Source organism: Microtus ochrogaster, chromosome 19, assembly GCF_000317375.1.
Source record: "Microtus ochrogaster isolate Prairie Vole_2 chromosome 19, MicOch1.0, whole genome shotgun sequence".
Lineage (NCBI taxonomy): Eukaryota > Metazoa > Chordata > Mammalia > Rodentia > Cricetidae > Microtus > Microtus ochrogaster.
In genome coordinates, this window is record NC_022021.1 from 7,378,759 (window position 1) to 7,385,704 (window position 6,946).

The 6,946-nt window shown below is 39.4% G+C and overlaps 1 protein-coding gene across 4 annotated transcripts in view; it reads left to right on the forward strand.

Annotated features, from left to right (window-relative positions):
• Positions 1-742: 742 nt before the first annotated feature.
• Tent2 (terminal nucleotidyltransferase 2) overlaps positions 743-6,946 on the forward strand; it is a 53,733-nt gene continuing 47,529 nt past the window's right edge. For 2 of the 4 annotated variants that reach the window (XM_013349697.2, XM_005356495.3), the window contains exon 1: positions 743-1,323. The gene's annotated coding sequence lies outside the window, so the exon portion shown is untranslated. The remainder of the gene's footprint in view (positions 1,324-6,946) is intronic. The other 2 variants (XM_026783745.1, XM_026783746.1) reach the window with 2 other exon arrangements.

The window sequence follows — 6,946 nt, forward strand, 5'->3', positions numbered from 1 at the left end:
TAAGATAGCATACTATATAGTAATCAGTATATTTTATAATAGTATATAGTAAGTTATTAAATGACCAAAAGTATCATGACGATGACCTCTGTGAGTTAAGAGAAAAATTAAAGTTTAATAAAATTTTATTAACTAAAAGCATTGAAAATAATAAAGAAACAACTAGAAAAAACGAAAGCAATAATCACATCTACAAAGACGACAAATTATCAGTTTAAGGAATGGAAGCAGTCGGATATTGTCCGAGTGGGTCAATAACAGGACCATCGTTAACAGATTTACATCAATAACCCAAGCAGTTTAGACAGTTTCACAAGATATTAAACAGCAGTGGCTGTTGGACAAGTGAGACAGGGTACTGGGTGAGTTTGGGGCATTATAGGCATTTTTTTTTTTTTTTTTTTTTTTGTCTTCAAGACCAACTAAAACTCAATACTGATCTTCCCAGTAAGGGCGAGGTGAGGCTGGCTTTCGACAGTCTGGAAGGCCTGTTACGGACAGAGCAGGCCGGCAGGAAATAGCCAAGGGAAGAGCAGCTGCACCGGCCCTCAGCCGAGGAGCACAGGCAGCACACGATCCCAGTCCGGTCCCTGCCCAGCACCGCGCCGCTGACCGCCAAGCCATCCCAAGGCGGGCAAGCTCGCGCCTGCGCAGTTCAGCGAACGCGCTCCCCACAGGCGGCTGCCGGAAGTTTGACCTTTGGCTCCCGCTGCTTATTCCCATCCGGGGTCACGTCGATCTTCCGGGTATCTCTGACAGGGCTGTCTACGCCGCCTTTTCGGCGACTTTTTGGTCTTCCGCTTTTTTTCCCTTTCTTTTTGTTGTCGCCGCCCCCGACCTTCCACGCCCGCGCGGGCCTGGCCGTGTCGGCTGTCGCCTCGCCGCCGCCCTGCCGGTTCCTGGGTCACCCCCCCGAGCTGGGCCTCGCCGTGCTGCGGGCTGCTCGGGTGGCCGCGTTGGCGGGCGGTGCCGCTGGGCCCTGCTCGGCCCTTCGGCGTGGACGCCGGTGAGTGGGGGGGTCTCCGGAGGGGATGCACGCGTGCAGGCCCTGCTCCCCGGCCGGGCGCGCGAAACTTTTCTGAAACTGGCGCTGTGTTTTGCGCGGGAGAGAGAGAGCCTGGCGCTGCCCTGCGGCTCCCGGACTAGGGGCGTTCCCTGGGTGCTGGACTCGGTGAAGAATGTTGGCGCCGCTGGCTTCTCTCTGATTCCGCCTTCTCTCTAGTTCTCACGCCGCCTCCCGCGCTGTCCTCACTCCCTAGACCGAAAGAGTAAGACTGGCTAGATACTCCCATCTGGTATTCCAAAAGGCCGTGGCGAGCCAAGGTAAATGTCCACATTAATGTGCTATCGTGGAAGGCATTTATCTTTGAGGCATTTAATTAAAATAGCGTGAAGTCCCCTCGGTCAAAACACAGGTTGGGACGGGCTGATGGTTTCCCCGGTCAGATTTCATGGCTAGGTGCTCCCTCCTTTTATCTGGTTAAGAGTACCGGAGTGGTGGTGGGGCTCCTGTGTTTCCCAGACTCGGATCTAAGTTCCCTGCCTTGGTTTGGCCTCTTTGAGCTTTGTTTATGAGAAATCGATTGCGCATAAAAGAAAAGAACAAGATACTTAAGTTTTCTTTCTTGTTTCGCTTCTTTCAGCTTTGTTTAAAAGTAAGATTGTTGATATAAGGAAGAGAAAGAAACGATGCAAGTACGGTTAGAAAATTAAGTACGTGGGTTTTTTGTGTGTCTCTTGTGTTTGAATACAGATGCACTACCATCATATAGTTCAGTCCTACCAGGCTTTGGTGTGCTAACCACGATAACATTTTTAATTTGCACTGACTGATAACTGGTATTAGAAACATTACTTAGTAGTGTGAATAGCCCCAATTGTATGGGATCTAGAAATGTCCCGTACTACATAGACTCCGTGTGAAACAGGCCAGTTTTCAGTTATTTGAGAAATGTCCATTTGGAGCCGTGTTGGTAGAGTTTCCTTTTAACTCTTGGATGGAATTTAATTCTTAATAAAGAAAGGAATGCTCCGTTAAAACCCGAAGGTGGTTTTGACAGTGGGCGAGCAGGATTTAGGAGTTAGACTTTTTCTGTTATGGAGAAAAGACTGAACATTTTAGGGGATCAAAGATACTTAGTTAATGTGAACAGAGAACTTGATCTAACCATTCAGTTCTTGTTTGTATTAGGGAGGTGCTGCTTTCCAAGGAGTCTTGGTGAAGAGACCATTATGTAAACTTGAGTCTTCTATAACTTGTCGGAGAGATCAATTGGAGGACAATAATTAAGTTGCAAATTAAGAGACCAAATACTGTTATCATTAGAAATTCTTTCTGAACTATTTATCTTGTCTCATGTCTGCTCATTTGCATATAAATCTGTATTAATCTTGCACTGGTTTAAGCATATTAGACAAAGCAGTCTTTAAGGGTCTTTTCTCAAGGCAAGAACCAGTATCATGGTTTTAAAAACGGTAATGATTTTACCTAGGTTATTCTGTTTCACTGTTTAGTACAGATTAAAAAGCCAGTAATTCAAGGTAAGAAAAATTCAATGCTATCCATTTCTGGATGTTAGTATAAAATTTATCATACTACCGCAGATAGCAAAGAATAATTTTTTACAGATTGTATGTAGTAAGGAAGCTTCATTAAGACCATAAAGAAACTGGGTCTTTAATCCCAGCACTCTCTGTGAGTTCAAGGCCAGCCTGGTCTACAGCGCTGTGAGTTCCAGGACAGCTAGGGCTATTACACAGAGAAACCCTGTCTCGAAAAACAAAGCAAAGCAAACAAACAAAAACTATAAATTAGTTAAAATTTTATGAAGTTCTGGTATAGGGATTTTATTTCATTAAACTATATTTTTATAAAGATTCCTTATGTTTTGCTATTGAGTCTCTCATACCCTTGGCTATCCTGGAACTTGCTTTATGGACCAGGCAGGCCTTGAACTCAGAGATCCTCCTGCCTCTGCCTTTCCAGTAGTGGCATCAAATGTGTGTGGCACTACATCTGGTTCCCTTATATTTTTGCAATAGATCATTGTTTCAGTATCATTACAATCATGATACTGATTTCATTTCTCTAGATGGTCAGATAGGCTATTTGTGGGGGTGAACATCGAATACTATTTGTTAATTCTTAGGAATGGTTCTATTTTGAAGGTTGCCCAGTTAGGAGTTTGACTTAAGGGTCAAGATTCTTGAGAGAGCCTGAGTAGTATTTTATTTTAGAAGTACTCCAGAAGAATGAATGCTTCTCAGTGTCAGACTGATCTCTGTGAATTCAAGGCCAGCCTGGTCTGCTTAGAGAGTTCCAGGCCAGCCAGCTTAGGACAGTGAACCCTTTCTCAATAGAATAGTATAATAGAAACTAATGCTCCATTTTTGCATTGGGATATGCTGAACTAGATACATACCCTAGAGTAAAATTTTAATTATTTTTAACAATTGTCTAGGCTTCAAAGCTTTTAAGCGTAGAATCATTTGGTTTTAATGTTATAGAGTAGTTCTGGGTACTGTATCATCTTTTAACTTCTACTTAGTTTGGAGCTGATTGTGTAATGGGATAGAAATATAAGTGAGAGGTGTATCCTTAGCATTTTTGCATCTTTAAGTCTGAATGCAGACATATAGGGCCTTATTTGGGTCCAGAAGAAAAAGACAGTTTATTGTTTGTAGTTAAAAGATTGTCTAAAAAAAAAAAAAGATTGTCTAGATGTTGAACAGTGAACCTCTGTAAATGAACCTCAAATAGCATTTGTTGTTGTTTTTATTTTAGTTTTTCAGATGTGTCTATTATTTTAATGTGTGTGTATCACACACATACTAGTATGTGCATGCCTAGTACCCTGGAAGGAAAGAAGAAGGCATTGGGTTTCCTGGAAGTGGAGTTACAGATAGTTATGAGTCACCATGCAGGTGCTGAGAACCATACCTGGGTCTTCTCTAAGAGCAGGCAGTGCTCTTAACCTTTGAGCACTCCAGCTCCCATGTTTGCTTTTAGAGATGGATTTTTACTCCTATGGAACCCAGGCTGTGCTTAAACTTCAGACCCACCTGCCTGAGCCTCCTGGATTCTGAGATTTCAGACATGCACCACTACTCCTAGCTTTGAAATAGAACTTTGGTGTTGTGTTTTTTGAGACAATCGTATATCCAGATCGGCTTTGAACTTGATGTGTCTTCCCAACTAGTCTCAAATGCTGACCATCCTTCCAAGTGCTGGGATTTCAGGTGTGTGCCACTATGCACGACTTAAAATAGAACTTTTTAATTCTAGTTTTTCTAAGTAGAGATGGCTTCTTTTAGTTAGGTCTATAGTTTCTGTATTCCTGCAAAATGAAATGTCAAGTAAAATTTGTTATAGCTAATCACTTAATGACTTTTTTTTATAACTCCCATGAAAAAGGTTGTTTTAAAATGAGAAGTTAGTTCACGGAAGTGGAATAAAGGGAACCAAATCTTAGCTATCATTTCCCTCAAAACAGTGAAATTCAGAGAGTACAGGTCAGCAGATATAAAAAAATAACAAAACCAAGCAACCCCTCCCCCCCAATAATAGGAAGTACAGACTTCATGGAAAAATTTGACAGACTTATTTCCTATAGACAATACGTTGTTTCTGGTAAAAATTAGAGTCAGGCATTTGGAATGAGGTATGATAATGGTGGTAAGTTGCCTGTCCACTACTTATGATGAAACTTGGACTGATGAAACTGATTCATAGTGATCAACCTAGGAAATTTTAATCCCATAGAATTGGAAAACCAAGGAACAAAATTTGTGTGAGTTTTAGTTGCTTTTCAGGCTCCCTCCCATCCCCATTCTGTTGATTCTAACAGTTTTTCTAATCCTTTTAATGTCATTCTCTAATACATTTATCTGTTTAGGCTTTGTTTTTCTTCTGATAAAAAAATTAAGCTTTTGTAGTTCATTCTCTGATTTGCTTATCAGAAAAGAAAATTTATCATTTTTTGTAACCTGAATAATCTTTTACATACACACTATATACACACCTAAAACTTGACATATCAGTATATAATTTCATAATATAAAATGTGTAAATATACTGTATAATATATAGTAAATGATATATAACAAATACAACAACTAAATTGGTATATATAATGGTTATATTATTATAAGAAACATATTGCCAGGCTGTGTGTGTGGTGGCTCGTGTCTTTCATCCTAGCATTAGGAAGCTTAGGCAAGCAGATCTCTAAATTGGAGGCGTCCTGGTCTACAAAGTGAGTTCAAGGACAGTCATGGCAACACGGAGAAACCTTTTCTCAAAAAAAAAAAAAAAAACAAAAACAAAAACAAAAACCCAAAACCGCTGGGCAGTGGTGGCACACACCTTTAATCCTAGCACTTGGGAGGCAGATTCCTGTGAGCTCGAGGCCAGCCTGTTCTACAAGAGCTAGTTCCAGGGTAGGCCTGATAGCTACAGTGAGACCCTGTCTTGGGAAAAAGAAAAAACAAAACCAAAAAAAAAAAAAATAGAAAAACACTCAGGTGTGATATGGAAATGACGGGAGGAAGGGTAGATTATTGAATCTATTTTACTCCAAAAATTAATCTCAAAATATTTTACATCGATAAGAATTTTAGTTTATTGGTACAAATTTAAAGTTATTTCTGTTATGCTGTATTGTGTTTCTACTTTTGTTTGGGATATTATGTTTAAGCAACTCATTTAAAAATATAATGTATAGTTAAAAATATAGGTTAATAGTCATCTATAATTGTCAAACTTATAGTCATGTAAGGTATGTATTCAAGGGTAAACATATATTTAGATAGATGGTCTTCAAATACTTCAAAGACCTACAGAATATGGCATTTAAAATGTTTTAATAATATAAGGCTTTTTATGACAGTGAGACATTTCTGCTCCTGGCAGCACTAATCTACTTTAGAGAAGATGATGGGCATCAAAGAAACTCTGTATGGAGTTTGTTTTCTTTATGGCAAAAGCTAGCCATATGGGCAAAGAAACTGATGATGGTTTTTTATCCAAACTGAACCAGCAGGACACATACAAGGCGACTGCTGAACTTTGCCAAGACAAGGTAGGACAGTCCATCAGAATTCCCTGCTTCACAGGAAAGACTGTCAGATATCCTAGGCTTGTAGGCCAGAGTGGATGCCCCAGTATTGCAAAGGAACTTTGGGTGACTGTCCAGGCAGCCTGATGTTCCTGCTATTAGATAACATTTTATCCTTCTGGGGTCCTTGAAGGAGTTAAAGACTAAATAGTTAAACTTACAGTTTTTTAAAAAAATTATGACAAAAAGCAAATTAGGTATAAAACCTTAGATTCACAAAGATAGGATAGATAATAGAGTATTTTCTCTGATTTTGCTAAATACAAATAGATTAGATATTATGACTGTAATTCTTATTTAATAACTGTTTTGTTGTATATAATTTTACTATGTTAAAGCTAAAACCTTCCTTTTTAATTAGAAAAAAAGGGGGACATACTGTGGAAAAATCCATCTGTACTCTTTTGTAAGTTATGCCCTGATTGGTCTAATAAAGAAGCTGATTGATCAATAGCCAGGCAGGATAAGGTTAAGCAGAAAAGCCAAAATGAGAAGGATAGGAAGAGAAAGGGTGGAATTGGAGGAGTTGCCAGCCAGATGCTGAATGAATTGGACACACAAAATGGGATAGAGGTAAAGGCCATGAGCCTTGGGACAGTACCTGGATTAATAGAAATGGATTAAATTATAAGAACTAATTAATAACAAGCCTGAGCTATTGGCTGAGCATTTATAATTAATAAAGCTTCTGTTTGGTAATTTGGATTTTGGCTCCTGGGGCCAGAAAACTCCGTCTGCACTAATAACTCATTGAATACTCTATAAAGTTTCTTTTCTTTTTTTAAAAAAAGTATCCTTCTGTATAGTGACTTTTTTTTTTTTTTTTTTTT